The 13,323-nt window shown below is 66.7% G+C and overlaps 1 protein-coding gene across 10 annotated transcripts in view; it reads right to left on the minus strand.

Moving 5' to 3' along the window:
* The window catches only part of PLEKHA5 (pleckstrin homology domain containing A5), a 159,291-nt gene that overhangs the window by 88,080 nt on the left and 57,888 nt on the right, over nucleotides 1-13,323 (minus strand). The window contains exon 1 of one of the 10 annotated variants that reach the window (XM_073650564.1): nucleotides 4,464-4,577. The exons of the other annotated variants lie outside the window; for them this stretch is intronic. The gene's annotated coding sequence lies outside the window, so the exon portion shown is untranslated. Of the gene's footprint in view, nucleotides 1-4,463; nucleotides 4,578-13,323 lie in introns of those variants that run through there. 10 annotated transcript variants of the gene reach the window in all.

A 13,323-nucleotide genomic window follows, 5' to 3' on the forward strand; every position in this document is an offset into this window, starting at 1 on the left:
CAGGAGGAAAGGGGGAGCGGCAGGCGGAGCCAAGGCAGGAGGAAAGGGGGAGCGGCAGGCGGAGCCAAGGCAGGAGGAAAGGGGGAGCGGCAGGCGGAGCCAAGGCAGGAGGAAAGGGGGAGCGGCAGGCGGAGCCAAGGCAGGAGGAAAGGGGGAGCGGCAGGCGGAGCCAAGGCAGGAGGAAAGGGGGAGCGGCAGGCGGAGCCAAGGCAGGAGGAAAGGGGGAGCGGCAGGCGGAGCCAAGGCAGGAGGAAAGGGGGAGCGGCAGGCGGAGCCAAGGCAGGAGGAAAGGGGGAGCGACAGGCGGAGCCAAGGCAGGAGGAAAGGGGGAGCGACAGGCGGAGCCAAGGCAGGAGGAAAGGGGGAGCGACAGGCGGAGCCAAGGCAGGAGGAAAGGGGGAGCGACAGGCGGAGCCAAGGCAGGAGGAAAGGGGGAGCGGCAGGCGGAGCCAAGGCAGGAGGAAAGGGGGAGCGGCAGGCGGAGCCAAGGCAGGAGGAAAGGGGGAGCGGCAGGCGGAGCCAAGACAGGAGGAAGGGATGAGCGACAGGAGGAGGCAAGGCAGGAGGAAGGGGGGTGCGACAGGCGGAGCCAAGGCAGGAGGAAAGGGGGAGAGACAGACGGAGCCAAGGCAGGAGGAAGAGGGGAGCGACAGGCGGAGCCAAGGCAGGAGGAAGAGGGGAGCGACAGGCGGAGCCAAGGCAGGAGGAAGAGGGGAGCGACAGGCGGAGTCAAGGCAGGAGGAAAGGGGGAGCGACAGGAGGAGGCAAGGCAATAGGGTGGGCAAGAGGAGGAGCCAAGGCAGTAGGGGGGGCAAGAGGAGGAACCAAGGAAACATAGAATTAATGTAGCCAAAGAGTAAAGCAAGCAACAGGCTGTGACCCCTCCCCCCGCCACATCACATCCTATAACGCGGGGGCGGCACAGGACCAGCAGCCACGAGGTTTCCAGACAATCAGATCAGCACCAGCAACGGATATCGGGGAGAGGAGATAATCACATTATTATACGGCCTGAGGTCATTATCATTTAACAGGAATGGAGGCTGCCCGCTCCCTCCCTCCACCAACAACCACCACCAGAAAGGAGCCGTCAGCCCTCGATCACATGGCCTCGTATCCTCACCACCCCGCACAGTATCGGGGACCCCCAGCTCCACCGCGCACAGTATCGGGGGGTCCCCAGCTCCACTGCGCACAGTATCGGGGAGTCCCCAGCTCCACCGCGCACAGTAACGGGGCGGGGGGGGGGGGCAGCTCCACCGCGCACAGTATCGGGGGGGGGGGGGGCCAACTCCACCGCGCACAGTATCGGGGGGGGCCCAGCTCCACCGCGCACAGTATCGGGGGGGGGGGGGGGGGGCCCAGCTCCACCGCGCACAGTATCGGGGGGGGGGCCCAGCTCCACCGCACACAGCATCGGGGGGGGGGGGGGCCCCCAGCTCCACCGCGCACAGTATCGGGGGGGGGGCCCAGCTCCACCGCGCACAGTATCGGGGGTGGGGCCAGCTCCACCGCGCACAGTATCGGGGGTGGGGCCAGCTCCACCGCGCACAGTATCGGGGGTGGGGCCAGCATAGTATCATGGGAGGGCCCCAGCTCCACCGCGCACAGTATGGGGGGGGGGGCCAGCTCCACGACGCACAGTATCGGGGGGGCCCCAGCTCCACCGCGCACAGTATCGGGGGGGGGGGCCCAGCTCCACCGCGCACAGTAACGGGGGGGGGGGGGGGCCAGCTCCACCGCGCACAGTAACGGGGGGGGGGGGGCCAGCTCCACCGCGCACAGTAACGGGGGGGGGGGGGGGCCAGCTCCACCGCGCACAGTAACGGGGGGGGGGGGCCAGCTCCACCGCGCACAGTATCAGGGTGGGGGGGGGGCCCCAGCTCCACCGCGCACAGTATCAGGGTGGGGGGGGCCCCAGCTCCACCGCGCACAGTATCAGGGTGGGGGGGGGCCCCAGCTCCACCTGGCACTGAGGACACATGACTTCTGGGTGAGGGCGGTCTGCACTGTGCAGCGTTCTGCGGTATGTAGGTCAGTGCTGCGCTCGCTGATCGCCAGCCTCGGGCTCTTCTGGGGCCTCATTCGGATTTGACCAAAAAAATGATTCAAATAATAAAATGAACGAGGAAAACGACCCTGGACACAGGGCCCCGGACACAGGGCCCCGGACACAGGGCCCCGGACACAGGGCCCCGGACACAGGGCCCCGGACACAGGGCGCCGGACACAGGGCGCCGGACACAGGGCGCCGGACACAGGGCGCCGGACACAGGGCGCCGGACACAGGGCGCCGGACACAGGGCGCCGGACACAGGGCGCCGGACACAGGGCGCCGGACACAGGGCGCCGGACACAGGGCGCCGGACACAGGGCGCCGGACACAGGGCCACAGCCATCATATGCGACATGTCTGGTGGAAGCACAGGAGGAAGATAAGGGGCCACAACCACAGACCACCATGGAGTCTCAGATGAGCGGCACCAAGGAGAACAACAACAAGCAGAGGACAGAAAAGCTTCACGCGCCTGCGGGGGGTCCGGGCCCCGGCCTGCGGGGGGGTCCGGGCCCCGGCCTGCGGGGGGGTCCGGGCCCCGGCCTATCTAGCTAGGATGAGGCCATACGCAGCCCCCGCTCTGGACAGGAGAGAGTTAACGCTACAACGTGCAGTCGGAGCTTGTAAGAAAAACAGCAGCTGCTGAGCGATGAGTGGGCGCCTCCTGAGGAGAGGAGCGGCATCTGCGCCTCCTTACTGTGTATCGCTGCATAATTAGCATGTCAAGAACACATAGCAGCGGAATGTAACTGCAACACCAGGGGGCAACATCCCCCCAGTGCAAGCACCGCCTCCCCGCAGCAGCGGCCAGCTCACCCCCACACCACAGGGGCCAGCAGGGGGCGACATCCCCCCCAGTGCAAGCACCGCCTCCCCGCAGCAGCGGCCTGCTCACCCCCACACCACAGGGGCCAGCAGGGGGCGACATCCCCCCCAGTGCAAGCACCGCCTCCCCGCAGCAGCGGCCTGCTCACCCCCACACCACAGGGGCCAGCAAGGGGAAACATCCCCACCCCAGTGCACACAGCGCCTCCCCGCAGCAGCGGCCGGCTCACCCCCACACCACAGGGGCCAGCAGGGGGCGACATCCCCCCAGTGTACGCACCGTCTCCCCGCAGCAGGGGCCTGCTCTCCCCCACACCACAGGGGCCAGCAGGGGGCAACATCCCCCCCAGTGCAAGCACCGCCTCCCCGCAGCAGCGGCCTGCTCACCCCCACACCACAGGGGCCAGCAGGGGGCAACATCCCCCCCAGTGTGCGCACCGTCTCCCCGCAGCAGGGGCCTGCTCTCCCCCACACCACAGGGGCCGACATCCCCCCCAGTGTGCGCACCGCCTCCCCGCAGCAGCGGCCTGCTCACCCCCACACCACAGGGGCCAGCATCCCCCCCAGTGCAAGCACCGCCTCCCCGCAGCAGCGGCCTGCTCACCCCCACACCACAGGGGCCAGCAAGGGGAAACATCCCCACCCCAGTGCACACAGCGCCTCCCCGCAGCAGCGGCCTGCTCACCCCCACACCACAGGGGCCAGCAGGGGGCGACATCCCCCCAGTGTACGCACCGTCTCCCCGCAGCAGGGGCCTGCTCTCCCCCACACCACAGGGGCCAGCAGGGGGCAACATCCCCCCCAGTGCAAGCACCGCCTCCCCGCAGCAGCGGCCTGCTCACCCCCACACCACAGGGGCCAGCAGGGGGCAACATCCCCCCCAGTGTGCGCACCGTCTCCCCGCAGCAGGGGCCTGCTCTCCCCCACACCACAGGGGCCGACATCCCCCCCAGTGTGCGCACCGCCTCCCCGCAGCAGCGGCCTGCTCACCCCCACACCACAGGGGCCAGCAGGGGGCAACATCCCCCCCAGTGCAAGCACCGCCTCCCCGCAACAGTGGCCTGCTCACCCCCACACCACAGGGGCCAGCAGGGGGCGACATCCCCCCCAGTGTACGCACCGCCTCCCCGCAGCAGCGGCCTGCTCACCCCCACACCACAGGGGCCAGCAGGGTGCGACATCCCCCCCGCCCCTCAGTGCACGCACCGCCTCCCCGCAGCAGTGGCCTGCTCACCCCCACACCACAGGGGCCAGCAGGAACAAAATCAGCCTACTCTATGGTAAACTTGGGTCCAGCCGACAACTCTCCCATCCCTGAGGACAGCGGACGACTCTAGTGTCCCCCCAGGACCAGCCATTAACCCTTCTATCACTGACCATTAACCCCAACATCCCTGGTAACCCCGTCCTGATCCCGGACGCTCATGAAGGCGGCGTTGCCATCGCTCCCCTTATAGTAGTGGCCGTGCCCCCTGTGCCCACACAGCGCCGGACTCAGGAGGGCATCGCCCCTCACTGCCCCCGGAACCGGCCAAAGCACAGGGGCCACAGCACAGGGGCCACAGCACAGGCCGTCACTCACCGGAGACGAGAGCATCCCAGCGACCGGAGGTGGCAGCTGCCTCCACTGACTGACAGATCGAGCAGAGAGGAAAGAGCAGAGCATGCTCAGTGCACATCGCTCCGCACTGTGCCGCCTCATCCAGCTCCGCACACCCCCAGAGCTGCACACAGCTCCGCACACCCCCAGAGCTGCACACAGCACCGCACACCCCCAGAGCTGCACACCGCTCCGCACTGTGCCGCCTCATCCAGCTCCGCACACCCCCAGAGCTGCACACAGCTCCGCACACCCCCAGAGCTGCACACAGCACCGCACACCCCCAGAGCTGCACACCGCTCCGCACTGTGCCGCCTCATCCAGCTCCGCACACCCCCAGAGCTGCACATAGCACTGCACACCCCCAGAGCTGCACACCGCTCCGCACTGTGCCGCCTCATCCAGCTCCGCACACCCCCAGAGCTGCACACAGCTCCGCACACCCCCAGAGCTGCACACCGCTCCGCACTGTGCCGCCTCATCCAGCTCCGCACACCCCCAGAGCTGCACACAGCTCCGCACACCCCCAGAGCTGCACACAGCACCGCACACCCCCAGAGCTGCACACCGCTCCGCACTGTGCCGCCTCATCCAGCTCCGCACACCCCCAGAGCTGCACATAGCACTGCACACCCCCAGAGCTGCACACCGCTCCGCACTGTGCCGCCTCATCCAGCTCCGCACACCCCCAGAGCTGCACACAGCTCCGCACACCCCCAGAGCTGCACACAGCACCGCACACCCCCAGAGCTGCACACCGCTCCGCACTGTGCCGCCTCATCCAGCTCCGCACACCCCCAGAGCTGCACATAGCACCGCACACCCCCAGAGCTGCACACCGCTCCGCACTGTGCCGCCTCATCCAGCTCCGCACACCCCCAGAGCTGCACACAGCTCCGCACACCCCCAGAGCTGCACACAGCACCGCACACCCCCAGAGCTGCACACCGCTCCGCACTGTGCCGCCTCATCCAGCTCCGCACACCCCCAGAGCTGCACATAGCACCGCACACCCCCAGAGCTGCACACCGCTCCGCACTGTGCCGCCTCATCCAGCTCCGCACACCCCCAGAGCTGCACACAGCTCCGCACACCCCCAGAGCTGCACACAGCACCGCACACCCCCAGAGCTGCACACCGCTCCACACTGTGCCGCCTCATCCAGCTCTGCACACCCCCAGAGCTGCACACCGCTCCGCACACCCCCAGAGCTGCACACCGCTCCGCACTGTGCCGCCTCATCCAGCTCCGCACACCCCCAGAGCTGCACACAGCTCCGCACACCCCCAGAGCTGCACACCGCTCCGCACTGTGCCGCCTCATCCAGCTCCGCACACCCCCAGAGCTGCACATAGCACCGCACACCGCTCCGCACTGTGCCGCCTCATCCAGCTCCGCACACCCCCAGAGCTGCACACTGCTCCGCACTGTGCCGCCTCATCCAGCTCCGCACACCCCCAGAGCTGCACATAGCACTGCACACCCCCAGAGCTGCACACCGCTCCGCACTGTGCCGCCTCATCCAGCTCCGCACACCCCCAGAGCTGCACACAGCTCCGCACACCCCCAGAGCTGCACACAGCACCGCACACCCCCAGAGCTGCACACCGCTCCGCACTGTGCCGCCTCATCCAGCTCCGCACACCCCCAGAGCTGCACACAGCTCCGCACACCCCCAGAGCTGCACACAGCACCGCACACCCCCAGAGCTGCACACCGCTCCGCACTGTGCCGCCTCATCCAGCTCCGCACACCCCCAGAGCTGCACATAGCACCGCACACCCCCAGAGCTGCACACCGCTCCGCACTGTGCCGCCTCATCCAGCTCCGCACACCCCCAGAGCTGCACACCGCTCCGCACGGTGCCGCCTCATCCAGCTCCGCACACCCCCAGAGCTGCACACAGCACCACACACCCCCAGAGCTGCACTCCGCTCCGCACTGTGACGCCTAATCCAGCTCCGCACACCCCCAGAGCTGCACACTGCTCCTCTGTGCCGCCTCATCCAGCTCCGCACACCCCCAGAGCTGCACACAGCACCGCACACCCCCAGAGCTGCACACTGCTCCGCACTGTGCCGCCTAATCCAGCTCCGCACACCCCCAGAGCTGCACACTGCTCCTCTGTGCCGCCTCATCCAGCTCCGCACACCCCCAGAGCTGCACATAGCACCGCACACCCCCAGAGCGGCACACTGCTCCTCTCTGTGCCGCCTCATCCAGCTCCGCACACCCCCAGAGCTGCACACACAGCACCGAACAGTGCCACCTCATCCAGCTCCGCACACCCCCAGAGCTGCATACCGCTCCGACCACCCCCAGAGCAGTAGCAGACAGCCTCACGTGTGACGAGGAGCCGTGGAATCACTGGAGGAGGCAGTGACGAGGATGCGTTCATTATGGGGTATAGCCCCTCAGGCAGTGACCCCTCTGGGCTGCAGCGATGACCCCTCTGGGAAGTGGCCCCTCGGGGTGGTGGGCGTGGCCCCACTGGGCGTCAGCAGCGGCCCCTAGGGGCAGTGGCCCTTCTGGGCATCTCGGGCTCTCTCCTTTGCATAAAAGCTGAGGAAAACATGAAGCTACAGAGGCCGGGTAGAGCGCCACCGGCAGATGAGTCGGCCCCCGTACGTGGCCTGTGAGGGGTTTCTTCTCGGGGCCCCTCCTGCAGGTGCGTCGGCCCCTGTACGTGGCCTGTGAGGGGTTTCTCCTCGGGGCCCCTCCTGCAGACAAGTCGGCCCCTGTACGTGGCCTGTGAGGGGTTTCTCCAGGGGGCCCCTCCTGCAGACAAGTCGGCCCCTGTACATGGTCTGTGAGGGGTTTCTCCTCGGGGCCCCTCCTGCAGACGAGTCGGCCCCTGTACGTGGCCTGTGAGGGGTTTCTCCTCGGGGCCCCTCCTGCAGGTGAGTCGGTCCCTGTACATGGTCTGTGAGGGGTTTCTCCTCGGGGCCCCTCCTGCAGACGAGTCGGCCCCTGTACATGGTCTGTGAGGGGTTTCTCCTCGGGGCCCCTCCTGCAGATGAGTCGGCCCCTGTACATGGCCTGTGAGGGGTTTCTCCTCGGGGCCCCTCCTGCAGAGTCGGCCCCTGTACGTGGCCTGTGAGGGGTTTCTCCTCGGGGCCCCTCCTGCAGACGAGTCGGCCCCTGTACATGGTCTGTGAGGGGTTTCTCCTCAGGGCCCCTCCTGCAGACGAGTCGGCCCCTGTACATGGCCTGTGAGGGGTTTCTCCTCGGGACCCCTCCTGCAGACGAGTCGGCCCCTGTACATGGTCTGTGAGGTGTTTCTCCTCGGGGCCCCTCCTGCAGGTGCGTCGGCCCCTGTACGTGGCCTGTGAGGGGTTTCTCCTCGGGGCCCCTCCTGCAGACAAGTCGGCCCCTGTACGTGGCCTGTGAGGGGTTTCTCCAGGGGGCCCCTCCTGCAGACAAGTCGGCCCCTGTACATGGTCTGTGAGGGGTTTCTCCTCGGGGCCCCTCCTGCAGACGAGTCGGCCCCTGTACGTGGCCTGTGAGGGGTTTCTCCTCGGGGCCCCTCCTGCAGGTGAGTCGGTCCCTGTACATGGTCTGTGAGGGGTTTCTCCTCGGGGCCCCTCCTGCAGACGAGTCGGCCCCTGTACATGGCCTGTGAGGGGTTTCTCCTCGGGGCCCCTCCTGCAGAGTCGGCCCCTGTACGTGGCCTGTGAGGGGTTTCTCCTCGGGGCCCCTCCTGCAGACGAGTCGGCCCCTGTACATGGTCTGTGAGGGGTTTCTCCTCGGGGCCCCTCCTGCAGACGAGTCGGCCCCTGTACATGGCCTGTGAGGGGTTTCTCCTCGGGACCCCTCCTGCAGACGAGTCGGCCCCTGTACATGGTCTGTGAGGTGTTTCTCCTCGGGGCCCCTCCTGCAGGTGCGTCGGCCCCTGTACGTGGCCTGTGAGGGGTTTCTCCTCGGGGCCCCTCCTGCAGGTGAGTCGGTCCCTGTACATGGTCTGTGAGGGGTTTCTCCTCGGGGCCCCTCCTGCAGACGAGTCGGCCCCTGTACATGGTCTGTGAGGGGTTTCTCCTCGGGGCCCCTCCTGCAGACGAGTCGGCCCCTGTACATGGTCTGTGAGGGGTTTCGCCTCGGGGCCCCTCCTGCAGACGAGTCGGCCCCTGTACATGGCCTGTGAGGGGTTTCTCCTCGGGACCCCTCCTGCAGACGAGTCGGCCCCTGTACATGGTCTGTGAGGTGTTTCTCCTCGGGGCCCCTCCTGCAGGTGCGTCGGCCCCTGTACGTGGCCTGTGAGGGGTTTCTCCTCGGGGCCCCTCCTGCAGACAAGTCGGCCCCTGTACGTGGCCTGTGAGGGGTTTCTCCAGGGGGCCCCTCCTGCAGACAAGTCGGCCCCTGTACATGGTCTGTGAGGGGTTTCTCCTCGGGGCCCCTCCTGCAGACGAGTCGGCCCCTGTACGTGGCCTGTGAGGGGTTTCTCCTCGGGGCCCCTCCTGCAGGTGAGTCGGTCCCTGTACATGGTCTGTGAGGGGTTTCTCCTCGGGGCCCCTCCTGCAGACGAGTCGGCCCCTGTACATGGCCTGTGAGGGGTTTCTCCTCGGGGCCCCTCCTGCAGAGTCGGCCCCTGTACGTGGCCTGTGAGGGGTTTCTCCTCGGGGCCCCTCCTGCAGACGAGTCGGCCCCTGTACATGGTCTGTGAGGGGTTTCTCCTCGGGGCCCCTCCTGCAGACGAGTCGGCCCCTGTACATGGCCTGTGAGGGGTTTCTCCTCGGGACCCCTCCTGCAGACGAGTCGGCCCCTGTACATGGTCTGTGAGGTGTTTCTCCTCGGGGCCCCTCCTGCAGGTGCGTCGGCCCCTGTACGTGGCCTGTGAGGGGTTTCTCCTCGGGGCCCCTCCTGCAGACGAGTCGGCCCCTGTACATGGCCTGAGGGGTTTCTCCTCGGGACCCCTCCTGCAGACGAGTCGGTCCCTGTACATGGTCTGTGAGGGGTTTCTCCTCGGGGCCCCTCCTGCAGGTGAGTCGGTCCCTGTACATGGTCTGTGAGGGGTTTCTCCTCGGGGCCCCTCCTGCAGACGAGTCGGCCCCTGTACATGGCCTGTGAGGGGTTTCTCCTCGGGGCCCCTCCTGCAGACGAGTCGGCCCCTGTACATGGCCTGTGAGGGGTTTCTCCTCGGGGCCCCTCCTGCAGACGAGTCGGCCCCTGTACGTGGCCTGTGAGGGGTTTCTCCTCGGGGCCCCTCCTGCAGACGAGTCGGCCCCTGTACGTGGCCTGTGAGGGGTTTCTCCTCGGGGCCCCTCCTGCAGACGAGTCGGCCCCTGTACGTGGCCTGTGAGGGGTTTCTCCTCGGTGCCCTCCTGCAGACGAGTCGGCCCCTGTACATGGCCTGTGAGGGGTTTCTCCTCGGGGCCCCTCCTGCAGACGAGTCGGCCCCTGTACGTGGCCTGTGAGTGGTTTCTCCTCAGGGCCCCTCCTGCAGGTGAGTCGGTCCCTGTACATGGCCTGTGAGGGGTTTCTCCTCGGGGCCCCTCCTGCAGACGAGTCGGCCCCTGTACATGGCCTGTGAGGGGTTTCTCCTCGGGGCCCCTCCTGCAGACGAGTCGGCCCCTGTACGTGGCCTGTGAGGGGTTTCTCCTCGGGGCCCCTCCTGCAGACGAGTCGGCCCCTGTACATGGTCTGTGAGGGGTTTCTCCTCGGGGCCCCTCCTGCAGGTGCGTCGGCCCCTGTACATGGCCTGTGAGGGGTTTCTCCTCGGGGCCCCTCCTGCAGGTGCGTCGGCCCCTGTACATGGCCTGTGAGGGGTTTCTCCTCGGGGCCCCTCCTGCAGAGTCGGCCCCTGTACGTGGCCTGTGAGGGGTTTCTCCTCGGGGCCCCTCCTGCAGGTGAGTCGGTCCCTGTACATGGTCTGTGAGGGGTTTCTCCTCGGGGCCCCTCCTGCAGACGAGTCGGCCCCTGTACATGGCCTGTGAGTGGTTTCTACTCGGGGCCCCTCCTGCAGACGAGTCGGCCCCTGTACGTGGCCTGTGAGGGGTTTCTCCTCGGGGCCCCTCCTGCAGACGAGTCGGCCCCTGTACATGGCCTGTGAGGGGTTTCTCCTCGGGGCCCTCCTGCAGACGAGTCGGCCCCTGTACGTGGCATGTGAGGGGTTTCTCCTCGGGGCCCTCCTGCAGACGAGTCGGCCCCTGTACATGGCCTGTGAGGGGTTTCTCCTCGGGGCCCCTCTTGCAGACGAGTCGGCCCCTGTACATGGTCTGTGAGGGGTTTCTCCTCGGGGCCCCTCTTGCAGACGAGTCGGCCCCTGTACATGGTCTGTGAGGGGTTTCTCCTCGGGGCCCCTCCTGCAGACGAGTCGGCCCCTGTACATGGTCTGTGAGGGGTTTCTCCTCGGGGCCCCTCCTGCAGACGAGTCGGCCCCTGTACATGGTCTGTGAGGGGTTTCTTCTCGGGGCCCCTCCTGCAGACGAGTCGGCCCCTGTACATGGTCTGTGAGGGGTTTCTCCTCGGGGCCCCTCCTGCAGACGAGTCGGCCCCTGTACATGGCCTGTGAGGGGTTTCTCCTCGGGACCCCTCCTGCAGACGAGTCGGCCCCTGTACATGGTCTGTGAGGGGTTTCTCCTCGGGGCCCGTCCTGCAGGTGCGTCGGCCCCTGTACATGGCCTGTGAGGGGTTTCTCCTCGGGGCCCCTCCTGCAGGTGCGTCGGCCCCTGTACATGGCCTGTGAGGGGTTTCTCCTCGGGGCCCGTCCTGCAGAGTCGGCCCCTGTACGTGGCCTGTGAGGGGTTTCTCCTCGGGGCCCCTCCTGCAGGTGAGTCGGTCCCTGTACATGGTCTGTGAGGGGTTTCTCCTCGGGGCCCCTCCTGCAGACGAGTCGGCCCCTGTACATGGCCTGTGAGTGGTTTCTCCTCGGGGCCCCTCCTGCAGACGAGTCGGCCCCTGTACGTGGCCTGTGAGGGGTTTCTCCTCGGGGCCCCTCCTGCAGACGAGTCGGCCCCTGTACATGGCCTGTGAGGGGTTTCTCCTCGGGGCCCCTCCTGCAGACGAGTCGGCCCCTGTACATGGTCTGTGAGGGGTTTCTCCTCGGGGCCCCTCCTGCAGACGAGTCGGCCCCTGTACATGGCCTGTGAGGGGTTTCTCCTCGGGGCCCCTCCTGCAGACGAGTCGGCCCCTGTACATGGCCTGTGAGGGGTTTCTCCTCGGGGCCCCTCCTGCAGACGAGTCGGCCCTTGTACATGGTCTGTGAGGGGTTTCTCCTCGGGGCCCCTCCTGCAGACGAGTCGGCCCCTGTACATGGCCTGTGAGGGGTTTCTCCTCGGGGCCCCTTCTGCAGACGAGTCGGCCCCTGTACGTGGCCTGTGAGGGGTTTCTCCTCGGGGCCCCTCCTGCAGACGAGTCGGCCCCTGTACATGGCCTGTGAGGGGTTTCTCCTCGGGGCCCCTCCTGCAGGTGCGTCGGCCCCTGTACATGGCCTGTGAGGGGTTTCTCCTCGGGGCCCCTCCTGCAGGTGCGTCGGCCCCTGTACATGGCCTGTGAGGGGTTTCTCCTCGGGGCCCCTCCTGCAGAGTCGGCCCCTGTACGTGGCCTGTGAGGGGTTTCTCCTCGGGGCCCCTCCTGCAGGTGAGTCGGTCCCTGTACATGGTCTGTGAGGGGTTTCTCCTCGGGGCCCCTCCTGCAGACGAGTCGGCCCCTGTACATGGCCTGTGAGGGGTTTCTCCTCGGGGCCCCTCCTGCAGACGAGTCGGCCCCTGTACGTGGCCTGTGAGGGGTTTCTCCTCGGGGCCCCTCCTGCAGACGAGTCGGCCCCTGTACATGGCCTGTGAGGGGTTTCTCCTCGGGGCCCCTCCTGCAGACGAGTCGGCCCCTGTACGTGGCCTGTGAGGGGTTTCTCCACGGGGCCCCTCCTGCAGAGTCGGCCCCTGTACGTGGCCTGTGAGGGGTTTCTCCTCGGGGCCCCTCCTGCAGATGAGTCGGCCCCTGTACATGGCCTGTGAGGGGTTTCTCATCTGGGCCCCTCCTGCAGATGGCGCCCGGCAGTAATGGCGGCTCTCGTTACCGGCACAGGACGACTTACTGCACTAATTGGCTTCGGCGTCGGGAGACGAAGAACGGGGTCATGTGACCGGACTAAAAATAACGAGCACCGGAGGACGCGGCTGAGCCGCCGCCGCGCGGGGACGTGTCACTGGTTGCCATGGCGCCATCGTGGGAAAGAACACAACAATCAGGAACGTGGGGGAGATTTAAAGAGACAGAAGCTCAGAAGGAAGAGACGCCCAGACCACCAGATGGCGCCTCAGGAAGACGAAAGCCCGGATGTACTAGGCTGTATATATATATACTTGAGGGGAGATATGTTTCTCTGAGGCTGTTGGCTTCAGTGATGTGAAACATGGAGGTTTCTCCGGCATAGTAGGTGCAGAGAGGGTTAATAGGTGGTTGGCTGTAGTAAGGGCGGGAGGCCATTCACCATATCTCCACCCCAGGGTGGGGCTGGGCTGTAAATAGCCGGCCCTGACATCAGGTGTGCAGTGTGTGGAGCTCCAGAGAGAGAGGAGCTGGTGTTTGTGCTAAGCTGGACCGTGTGCTCCTGCTGACCCCGAGAGGCCGGACCTCGGCCAAAGTAAGGACTGTCTGCAGCTTTTTCCTTCCCTTTATGCCAGAAGGACCACGTTTATGTTTTGCACTTGGCCGTGGTTTATGCTGCTTTCTACAATAAATCACCAAGTCATTTAAAGAGACAGTGTCCTGTATCTACCTCTGAGTGCAGCAGAGCGAGCGACTCTACCACAAGTGGTGCGAGAACATGTGTAGCTGTCACAGAGCGGTGGATGTCCTGGGTAAAGGCCGACAGCCAGCAGGAGATGTCTGGCAGCATGGAGGACGT

This window comes from Phyllobates terribilis, unplaced genomic scaffold (genome assembly GCF_046119375.1).
Source record: "Phyllobates terribilis strain yellow unplaced genomic scaffold, ASM4611937v1 Scaffold_10__3_contigs__length_209671492, whole genome shotgun sequence".
Taxonomy (NCBI): Eukaryota; Metazoa; Chordata; class Amphibia; order Anura; family Dendrobatidae; genus Phyllobates; species Phyllobates terribilis.